The sequence below is a fragment of the Fragaria vesca genome, linkage group LG2 (assembly GCF_000184155.1).
Source record: "Fragaria vesca subsp. vesca linkage group LG2, FraVesHawaii_1.0, whole genome shotgun sequence".
Taxonomy (NCBI): domain Eukaryota; kingdom Viridiplantae; phylum Streptophyta; class Magnoliopsida; order Rosales; family Rosaceae; genus Fragaria; species Fragaria vesca.
In genome coordinates this window covers 17,459,550-17,472,027 of record NC_020492.1, presented here as the reverse complement: position 1 = coordinate 17,472,027, position 12,478 = coordinate 17,459,550, and the positions used below count along the sequence as shown (strand labels likewise).

Sequence of the window (12,478 nt, the reverse complement as noted above, 5' to 3'; positions counted from 1 at the left end):
TATAGAGAGAGAGAGAGAGAGAGAGAGTAGTTTTGTTGATTATTTATGAAGGTCAATATTGTATTCCTCTTCAGATTTGTGCAAGTTAGTACGAGAAATAAATTTTCATTGGAATGATCATTAAGCCTATAATTAGTACTGAGCATTTTCTCTTAATTATCTCTACTACTATAAAGTGAGTAGTTTCTAAATCACCAAATTTTGGTCTAGCAATATTACTCCTATTCATTTGATTTAAATTATTAAAAACAAATGTTACTATAGGTAAATAGCAAAATATAAAAATAAAAGAAATAAAATAAAGAGATAATTGGTAAGAGAAAAAGTGGTTGGTGAATAGAAAGTGAGATTACAAGATTGATAATAACACTTACAAAAACAAATAAATAAACATATACAAGTTTGTCATTCTTATTAAAAATATATATAAACTGATAAATAAAAATTAACTACTCCTTAATTTTAAAGGTAATTTTATGACACCGAGCAAATTTGCATGGGTAGAAAACTAGGATTAATAACACATGGTTGGTGATCATGTATAATTTGATCAATTTCTATATTACAATTTCAACAAAACGGTAGAAAATTATTACTCAAACCCATAAGAAACAAAAACACTAAGGAGTGGCGACTTTCAACAAATCTGAAATGGCCTCGTCCAGTAGTGGCCACAGTATAGCCTGGTCTTTTGGCCATGTCGACGCTCTATGGCTTTGCTGTCAGACAAGATTTAAGAATGGCCTGAGTGGCTCGGCATGAAGTGGTTGGTTGAGGGTTTTTCAGGTTTGCTTGATTTGGATTCAGTACGTAGTTGCATCTTTCTTGTAGCCATGCTTGCCTGGGTTGTAGAGCCAAGTCACATGCTATACATATTAAAGCAAGACTGAAATTCCATTGATCCTCCATACTGCCGACATTTTGGCTTGATGAAATCATGCTTATTTTTAATATGCAAATTGTACCATGAATGATGGAGCTATTCTCGAATGAATAATCATATATAGACATCCATGCACTATTAGGACTTAAAAACCCAGACCACCCTTTGGAATAAAAAATGTCATCTTCAACAGCAAATTGACAAAGTGCTAGTTCTAGAATTATAACCTCAAGTTCAATCCCAAGTCCTATATTTAGAACTTTTCCGACACCAACCATGTGGGCCCCACATGCATCTATTTTGTAATTTTACTCCTTTTAATTCAATTAACATATAATTTGAGTATTGTTGTAAATATTATATATATGTGGATATCCACGAATTACTCGTGAGTTATGTCCTTATGATGTAAACCAAACTCCTATATAAAGGAGTCTAATAAGAATGAATGATACATTTCTTCCTCCTCCCACATATTATCTCTCTATCATCTCTCTCTTATTTCCTTAGTTTATAACACGTTATCAGCATGAATTTGCTATTTCTTTTTCTTCTTCTATGAACTCCATGATGATCCACATGCCTATGGTGCAACAATATTGCTTATGACCAAGGCTAATAATCTATGAGTTTTTCTTTTCTTATGAACATCAAATTTATTTATGTGTTCATTTTATATATGTATATGGATACGACTTTGAGAACTATTGTTTCCAATAGTCAAGACTCGAGTCCGCTGACCGAGTAATCTTAGGCCTTTGGCTTCATAGACATCACACAAATGTTTTTCTTGCGTTTTTCCTGGGATCCATTGTTCATATCATTTGAAACTTTGAAACTCTGTTTCAAATATGATATTTTATCATTTCTAAAGAACATATTAGTTCTAATATGGACCCAAATGTAGCTAGAGATGTGGCTATGATAACCATTTTTTGGGTTTTTTGACGCATGCCTTAACATTTAGTGACACTTTACCAAGCCCTCCTAAATACAATAATTAAAGCTAAAATCAATTATATATATTATTCTCTTTGGGATTGATCTGAGCTATTAAACATCACTCTACTCGAAATCAACAATTTGTTTTATGGAGGATGAAAATTAAACATGTCGTTGACATGATCAACAATGATGTTTTTAACACTGATTAATTGTAAGCCTATATTTTGGCACCAATTAAATGTAATAACGTTTTATTACCATGAATGGTAGTCATTGTTATAAATGATAATTTCATTATCATTTTTATTGCCATGAATGTGGTTATTCCCATTTGCTCTAATAATGGGATTACTACCACTTTTGTTACCATAATGTCATAATGTGTAATAGTTTTGGATGATTTCTAATAATTACGCTAAAAGCGTAGATTGCAAAAGTTGGTTTCTCTATCATTTGGGTTGGGTTACGTACATAACCGTCCCACCAACTATGCCACATTAATTTGAGTATCATTTGAAATTTGATGAGGTTATGATCCTCCATTATAATATAAATATAGAGTATATGCTTATACCCATATGGACCACTGGTCAAACTCAATATTCGAGTACATCATTGGACTTTGATAAATTGGAATTGTAATACCTTAGATTTTCATATAATTTTTCCTTATATTATTCCCATAATTAATAAAGGATTATTTATGAAAATTCTTTGGTTTATGTGAAGTTGAAGTTTCGGGAGTTTAATTTAAGATGCTTTGACTTTTAAGAGGCCAAAAGTTGACTTTATTTTCTATGAGTTATCTTCGAAAACTTCCTTCACGAAAGTTGTAAAGCTTGTCGATACGAGTTCGTAGACATGCGGCACGCGTAAATCGGAAGTTGTGAGAGAAAGTTATGGTCAAAGGAAGTTAGGTTCCGGGTGTGGAAAGTGTTTAAGTAGGAAAATGTGTGTGGGTTATTTTTGGAAACCCTAACACTAAACAGCTCTCTCTCTCCTCACTCCCCTCACTCCACTCTCTTTTCTCTCTTCTCTTCCTTCCCTCTCTTCCTCTCCCGAGCTCTCCCGAGGACCAAACTTCCGCCGGAGCTAGCTCTGCCGTCCGGCCACCGTTTGGACAGCCACCGGTCCCGTTCGGCTCCCACAAGCATCCTCTCCAAGGCTGGGCAGCTGCTGCTCGGTGTAGCACGCCGGATTTGGAGCTTAGTTGCCGGAAAGAGGGCTGCTGTGCCACGGTCGGAGCTGCCGTGTACGGCGGCGACGAGGGGCAACCATAGGTGAGTTGTGATCCTCTCCTCCTCCTGGTAGTGTCTAGACATAGATTGAAGCAAATTTTTGAGGTTTTGAGGCCGGATTTGCAGGTGTTGTGGTCTGATTCGGGTCACTGTTTTCGGGGCAATTTCCGGCCGATTCCGGCCAAAATTGGTTGAAGCCTCAGGTATGAAAGTTGTTCCCCTTACTTCAAGCTTCAACTTTGTTGTAGGGAGTTTCTCCTAATTCGGAAGTCTGGGGTGGCGCGTGGGGCCTACTCGCCGCTGCCTGTGGTGGCGCGTGGCGGCACGTCCGGCTGAGTGGCGGCCTTAGTTTCCTGTGGTTAGCTAGTCCTTGTTGCTGTGAGCTTGTTGAGTGGTAGTATGGCTAGATTTTAAGCAAAGTTGGTATATATGCTAGGACTTAAGTTTATTGGTGTTGGCTTGGTTGGGTTAGAGTTTAGGTTTTGAAGAGTTGAGGCAGCTCTATTGTGTCGTTGAGTTCAACGACTTTGGAAAGTTGTCCTCCCTTAAGCTAAGGGTTAGTTTAAGGGTATTGTGTTATCCTTTACTACTTTGGTTTCTAAGGTTTTTAATTGTGTGATTTTAGGTGATTTGTGATTTTGTGATTGGCTTGCCTTCGTTAGGTTGGGGGTTTCACAGCAGGATATCTAGGTGAGTAAATCTCACTAAGGTTCACTTTTGAACCGAATGTTATTATGGTCATGTGATGATGATAATGATGATAATGTTGGATTTAGTAATATGCTTTTAATTGTTTTTAAAAATATATGAGCTTGATCGTCAACGGCTCATAGGTAAGATAAAACAAGTTTTCTTTAAATGCTATTTTGAGATTCATGTGATCATAATTTTATTGATTTTTGATAGATTATTCTTGTGGAATATCTAAAATTGTTCATGTAAATATATCCATGTGGTAGGATATAATTTATGATGTGATATTGTGTTGTTGAGAATAATGATGCGATATTGTGTTGTTGAGAATAATGATGTGATATTAGGTTGTTGAGGATAATGTTGTGATATTATGATTGTTGGATAAATAGCCAAACCGGGTTTCAAGCCCTTAATTGGGTGATTGGTTGCGGTTAAGATGCTATTTATCATTTTTGTGTTTGATATTAGACAGTCAAACCAGGTTCCAAGCCTTTGGCTGGGTGATTGGTTGCGGTTAGGAATAGAACTCTAGTCCGTCTGTCAGTGTAGGTCATAGGAGATACTGTATGGTATCTGGGACCCATGGGTACACATAGTGTTGTTGTAGGTCATGAGGGATATTTTATTAAATATCTGGGACTCATGGGTACATTTCTTGGGTAATGTGTTGGATGTGTGGTTTTTAATTATTGATCTAATCTCTCTTGTGGAATATTGGATGTGATAAATGTTGTGTTATGTTTGAGTTTACTCATACGAGTTTTTTAGCTTACCGGTTTGTTGTTTATAACTCGGTGTACCAATTCTTGGTGTAGGGGTTAGACTTGCAGGTGAGGATCAGCAGGGTTGAGGTGGAGGCTTAGTGGCGGGCTTTTTTGTTGGATTGTGGTTGTTCATTGTATATATTTTTTTTATATACATTAGGATAGACAATATTAAACTCATGCGAGCGTTTCATTTTCTTGACTCTCAACTTTATGTAAACAAGGAAATGTAATATTTAACTCAATTTGGAGTTGTGTATAAATTTACTTTCCGCATTGAGTTTATTTTCCTTGTTTTTTGTTGAAACAGGTTTTGAGATTATAGTATTTTAAGTTATATCATGCCAAAATTTTTGAAAATTTCCTTTCTAAAATTGGGGCGTGACAGGAATCCTCTAAGACCTTTTCATATTAAAGGCTTAGATTCAAATTATGGATATTCATGATCATAAATATATGGCAAAATATTTTGCATAAGGTCCAACTATGGACATGATATGTAGGCATGCTGATATTTTTCTACAAATTACGCCTAAAGAGGTAACAATGATCTCAAAAGATGCATATGTTGATCAATTACTTCAAGAGCTCGTATCATGTTGCCAATATTTGCTCTATTTGGAGATATCGGTGAAGATAAATTTTACTTTATTCAGTTGTATCAATCAACCATAGTATACTACTGTATGCATGAACCATGTGTTCGATCTATATATATATAGCCAGATATGTTATTTTGGATAACAATTTTTTGTCAATTTCTATTGATATTGTCACTTAGACTCCTCTAAGATGTTACAATATTGTAAAATACAAGGGAATATAACCGCATGTTTCGTGGGTTGTCACTTTTAGTGATACATTCCCTGCTATCAGGGGGAGAATAATTTATTCTAAAATTGGTGTTGAGATATTTATCCACCATAAATTCCTCCTTTTTATTTTTATAGAGAATCCCAATCAATTAATTGAGAAAGTGACAAAAATCATCACATATTTTTTGACCAAAATTTTAGTTTGGGCTCGCCACCCACCAATTAGTAAACAATTATTTGTTTAAACGCATATATGCGTATAGTCAAAATAAACAGTGTCTCGCCGTTAGGGGGAGAATAGACTAATGTAACGGAGTGAATTTATGTTGTGGAATATATCCACTAAGTCTAATGTGATTAGTTTTCTCTATGAGAAGATTATACAAGCCCTATAGCACTCTTCATGAGATTATATAAAGATCTACATTCTCAAATAAGTTGTCCTTAAATAGACAAATATTCGCCAAGAGGCATGAGTATTCAATATGAATAAAGCTTACTATAGCTTACGCATGCATGCATAAATGTGTGAGATCGAAAATTGATGATACATCTTATCTATAGTAGCTACTAATACCATTAGGGGTTGTATATTATTCCACGTTTTGTTATGTCGACAATCTATACTATTGGCCAAATTGGAAAGAGGCAATTCCAATGAAATTGTTCATTGAAAACATGATGAAGTACTTGGACTTTAAAATCTCTAAATTACATAGGGTTGACATTTTAGTGAAATGAAATCACTTTGACATAATTTCTCTCTATAGAGACATGGGGCTATCATTCTTCTCCAAACGATAATTTTCTATAAGTACAGTGTTACATATGGCCGGTATGGACGAGAGGCTTATGACAAATTGTTTTGTTTTATTATAAAGATGGTAAAGACACATTAACGCATGTCCCCAAATTTTATGTGTCATTACAAGCATGTTGCTTAACTAAATCCTTAAGGGATCCATATTGCTAAAGGCTCCATGAATGATTAGTGAAGCATTAAGCTCACTCATGGAATCAAGTAGTCTAAGCTCGCATGCTCATTCTATTAAAGTCAAACTGACTTATTGCTCAATGAGTATTATGCACGGCAAGACTAAGAAATCGAATTCGAATTACAATGTTGCAACATATTCTAACTTTCACAAAGTAATGAATTTGGCTAGAGCTCCTATTGAGCCTATATGAAATTATCAACTACAAATTGATATCTATGGCTAAAGTGTGCCATACTTAAATTTTGGTGCTTAAGAATAGTGCATGAATGTAAATGTGTCAATTACTATTCCTTAATATCTTTATGCTTTAGGTAATGTCTTATCAAAGATTTGAACAAATGAATATGGTCTCTTACCATGTGAGGTAAAATTTATTCATAAAATTATAGTTTTGTTGGTATTACCCTAACCTTTGCAGGATTGAATATTCATTATGAGTCTCACTTCTGTGATCGACACACCATATCTACTATATAAGATACATGTATTCCATCACATACATGATATTGGAGCTGGCATCAATCAATCAAAGGGAGATTCTCATCAAGGGGAGCATTCAAGATTATGCTACCTAGGACATATGCACGTTGCACTTTTTTTCTCCTTCGACCAGTGTTGTTTTTTCCCACAGGGTTTTTATTACCTGACAAGGTTTTTAACGAGGCAACAATAAGCGGGTCCAACACCATATCATTCATTGGTGGACATCAAAATGGAGTGTTGTAAATATTATATATATGTGGATGTCCACGCAATTACTCGTTAGTTTTGTCCTTATGATGTAAACCAAACTCCTATATAAAAGAGCCTAATGAGAGTGAATGATACACTTCTTTCTCCTCCCACATATTGTCTCTCTACAATCTCTCTCTTATTTTCTTAGTTTATAACAAGTATAATATTCATAAACATTATCCTCAAATTATATTTTAATAAAAAATAATGAGAATAACACCTCCATATAGCACCTCATTGTTGGAAATGAGAAATTAATGAAATATGAATAGTACCAAAGGGTGTGCTAAAATGAGAATAGCACCTCCAAATAGCACTCATTGTTGGTTTTTCTCTTAGGGTTAGTACAGTAAAAACATAAATCTCACTAGCTTAGTAACTTTATACAAATAGTCAAATAGGAGGAGAGACTAGGCCAAATTAGATAAAACCACTCATTGTAGCTCACTAACTCTAAAAGCTACATGATCAAAGTAAGAAAAAAAAATGTGCGGATTAGGTAAATTAAATAGGAAAGAAAAATGCATAAGACAAATGAAAACAAAGAATCAATCATAAGTACAATTTTTAGCCTCAATACTAGTGATATATGCTTAGGACGGCATTGGCTTGGTCTTGCACTACCTCCCACGCCATGAGAATGTGCTTTTCTTCTGTTAGAGTTGCACCTAAGGCGCAACGTAGCAAACAGACACCTCCAACCACAACATGAGTCATGTATGCTTTACCTGATGAGTTGATGGCCTCCAACAACTTGCAATTTACCTCGTTTATAAGACCCGTATCATCATCACTACATATCAATGCCGATGGTGAAATTCTAAAGCAGACAAAGGAGAAATTTCTAGGCACCACAATCTCAAACCTCTTGTCCATTCTCACAAGCCCTTCAAAAGTTGTGGCCATATTGACATGGCTACGAATAAAGTTTATAAGGTTAGTCACGCCGTAGCTTCTGAGCACAAGCCATAACTTCAACGCCCGAAACCTCTGACTTAGGGCTATTTGCCAATCTTTGTAGTCCACAACTTGCTTTGAATCACTAGCTTTGTTCCTCAAAAACTCGGGATTCGTCGACAATGAACTTACCAATAGATTTGGATTCTTACCCAAAGGCCATAACAATCCATTCCAGTGAATAACCACTTATGAGGGTTAAAGCTAAAAGAGTTGACGCCCTCTACGCCATCGATGTAATGCTGAAACTCTGGACAAATGCAGGATCTTCCAGCATACGCAGCATCCACATGAACCCACACCCCATATTCTTTTGCTACATGACATAGTGTCTCCAATGGATCAACAACAGTGATAGCGCTCGTGCCAATTGTGGCACAAACAAAAAGGGGGACTAAACCTTTTTCTACGTCTGAACTCATTGTAAATCTTAGCATCTCAGGTGATAGTGCAAAACCACTTGATTTGATAGTCTTGATGGCTCAAAAGTTTCCGGGGTTGATTCCAATAATTTGTGTAGCCTTTTGAAGTGTGCTATGTGTTTGGTCTGAACCATACACAACAAGCTTTCCCATATTCTCGCTACCAAATCGGCTTAGCATTTGGTCCCTCGCAGCTACCATTGTGCAGACAATGACCTCACAAGTACTCCCATGCAACACACCGCCGCCGTTGCCAGAGAAGAGGAAAGACTTAAGAAGCTGAAGCATGTCTCCCAACCAATCCATGACTATGTTCTCGAGCTCAGTTACTGCTGGTGATGAAACCCAGTTGAACCCCACCACATTAAATCCAGTGTTGAGCAATTACCCTAGAAACCCAGCAGTGCTAGCCATTGATGTCAGGATCTACCCCGGATTTCCTTTTTAAATCCGGGATAAATCCTGCGGGACCCACCTCAAGGGAAATTCTACAAAAATTTTGGCATAACCTCCCTTGAAAATGGGTAACCCTACCTGAAAGAAAAATCACCAACAACCCAAACACTTCTAAAACAATTTAATCCACATCTACTGGAGCCATCCGCTCCCCCAAGTAATCATCCACCACCTCAACTAAAATAACAATTCAAAATAATTTCAAGAATTTAATCTCTCATACAAACATACCAAATAAATCCTTTTCATCACTCCTAAGTGGAGTTACAAGCTCTTAACACACCACCACATTAATATCACTTAAAACATCCTATGGTTATTAGAGCAACTACTAGGAAAGAAGAAAATATACAAGTAGGTTAAACTAGTAACCTATGAGAGAAAATTGGATGAGGTGGAAAATATGACTCGCCTCATACTCTTGCCGAACAGAACTCTGCAGACTGGGCATTTAAAACGAAAGGCCAAGGGGAAAGCATTTAAAACGTTAGAGTGAGTGGACAAAAATAAATAACAAAGATACGGACTTAATGATAGAGCATTGAAATCAATTTAATACTTTTCCCATATTTTCCATTGAGAAAATATTTATGCATGCCATTATTGGAAATCTTTTCGAAAATAATTAGAGGCAACAAGAATGAACCAATCTCATTGGTTCCCAATAAATCAATAAAATATGGGGAAGAGGTTTCACCATAACTATGAGCCTCCCAGGCTATAATAGCGTCCCACGCTAAGCTCTCTACTCACATATGATGAGGACCGCTAATAAGACTATAATAGCGTCCCACGTTAAGCGCTCAACTCACATATGATGAGGACCGCTAAATAATGGCTAGCTAACAATAAATATATATATACCGATCCGTTGCCTCCCAGACTATAATAGCGTCCCACGCTACGCGCTCTACTTACATATGAAGAAGACCAGTAATAAGGCTATAATAGCGACTCACATATGATGTGGACCGCTAATAAGGTTAGCTAGCAATAATCAGTATAAATCAACCCTTTTATGGTGAAGTAAAAATAATATATGATCAAGAATATTACTTCCCCAAAAATAATATAAATCACTTGACATGTCCCACATGTCAAATAAAATGAGCAAGAGAGTTCCCGAAAATAAAATAAAACTCATTAAATCCAATGAAAAATAATAAAACTCCAATATGCTCACGACACATTAAATCTCCAATATGCCTTTGAAATTAATTAAACTTTAGAGCATGCATAAAATTCAAATCAAGGGTCCATTCACCGTGCTCGGCTATGCCTGCCGATGACCCGAGGCTTCCTCTAAATGATCCTCCTCAAGTCCTGAACAACAAATAATTATTAAGCCTCCAGACCAGGATAAAACTTTAATAAAATTTTCGAAATAAAAAAAGGAAACCTATAATTTCATTTCTCTTGTCCAACTTCTCCATTTTTTACCTAACAAAGCTCACATTACTCCGCACTTACCAAAAGCCATAATTTAACCTTTTTAGACTTTAAAACCTGCTAAACCAACTGCCGAAATTCCAAACTAACAACCGCTACAAACCTTAACCAATGAAAAATCCCAAACATTATCAAAACTCCTCCAAAAATTTCAAATTATACTTCATTAAACTCCTCTCATGAAAACAAACCCAAAAACATGAAAAACTGCCGCTAAGAGGCGGCGCCACCGTTTGCTTCGGCGGCCGGCAGCCGTATTCCGGCGACCTTCAATGCTTCTCAAATTTTAGCACAACTCTCCTCTCAACCAGCACAATAACTTCCTTAACTAGCACAAAGTCCATTTCTAAGCTTAACTAGGGTAATAGAACCAATACATCCATAAATCCCTAGAACTTCAATTATACATTTCACCTTAACAAGATCGAATTAGATTAATTCCTTTTGAGGGATTACTCACCTTGATGAGGGCTACAAGATTTCGATCTATGGCGGTCGGAGGTGGGATTTCCTGCGAAAAGCTTTCCGGAGGTGGTCGGAGGTTTTCTCCTCTTCCAGCGGGTTAGATGCTCAGTCACTAGGCCGGGGAGGGAGAGGAGGTGGCGGGGGTCAGAATTGGGGTGGTCCGGCGGTCCCTGGCGGCCGGACGGAGGCTTGGTCTCCGATGGGTCGGGGTGCACGGGTGAGGGAGAGAGGGAGAGACAGGTGAGGGTGAGAGGGAGAGAGTGGGGGACTGTTGGGCTGCCCACATACCCGGTCCAAACTTAACCCAACTGAAAATTATACCCACTAAATTTTTACCCCTTTTTACCATCTCAAAGTTTACTCTTTTAATTAAATACTTTTTCATGCTAACTCCGATTTTAACACATAGCATACCCACGAACTCGTATTAACGTCTTCTACAACTTTCATGAAGAAAGTTTCTCCAAATTCTAAACGGAAAAGAAAGTCAACTTTAGGGTCCTTAGGGAGTAAACGGTTACTCAACACGGTAAAAGACCAAAATAATACCAAAGTAAATGACCGTAAAATAACTTAAGAACCGGGCTGTGACAATTCTCCCCTCCTTACAAAAATTTCGTCCTCGAAATTTACATACCTGTCAATCAAAGAGATAAGGATATTGCAGCCTCATTTGCTCTTCCGGCTCCCAAGTAGCTTCCTCTATTTGATGACTCCTCCACAAAACTTTAACAAGTGGGATCGTTTTGCTCCTAAGCACTTGCTCCTTCCTATCAAGAATCTGAACCGGTTCCTTTTCATAGGTCAAATCTTTCTTCAAACTTATCGGTTGCTCTTGCATGACATGAGAGGGATCGGCAATATACTTGCGTAGCATGGACACATGGAAAACACTATGTATCCGAGACAGCTCTGAAGGTAGCTCCAATTGATAAGCAACTGTGCCAACCCGCTCTACAATCTCATAAGGACCAATATACCTCGGGCTAAGCTTTCCCCGTTTACCAAAACACACTACTCCCTTCCAAGGGGATAATTTCAAAAAAACCCGATCGCCCACTTGAAACTCAAGGTCTTTTCTGCGGTTATCTGCATAACTCTTCTGCCTATTTTGAGCCGCTTTGAGCCTATCTCTAATCATCTTGATCTTCTCATTTGTATCCTGGATAATATCTAGACCACAAAGTTCTTTTTCTCCCACCTCATTTCAACATAGAGATGTACGACACTGCCGCCTATAAAGCGCTTCAAAGGGAGTCATACCTATCCTAGAATGAAAACTATTGTTGTAGGCAAATTCTATCAAGGACAAATTTTTATCCCAACTCCCTCTGAATTGCATAGCACATGATCTCAACATATCCTCCATGGTCTGAATAGTCCTCTCAGACTGCCCGTCCGTTTGAGGATGAAAAGCTGTGCTGAAGTGCAACTGAGTGCCCAAAGCTGCCTGCAAAGCTCCCAAAAATTTTGAAACAAATCTGGGATCCCGATCTGAAACAATAGACTCAGGCACACCATGGAGTCCCACAATTTCATTCACATAAAGTTCTGCCAATTTACCCAATTAATACTTCTTCCCCATTGGCAGAAAATGTGCGGACTCTGTTAATCGATCCACAATCACCCAAATACCATCATGCCCATCACGAGTA

At 37.3% G+C, this 12,478-nt stretch overlaps 1 pseudogene; it reads right to left on the bottom strand.

The window, feature by feature from the left end:
- Window positions 1–7,653: 7,653 nt before the first annotated feature.
- On the bottom strand, window positions 7,654–8,867 carry LOC101302621 (annotated as a pseudogene).
- Window positions 8,868–12,478: the final 3,611 nt, after the last annotated feature.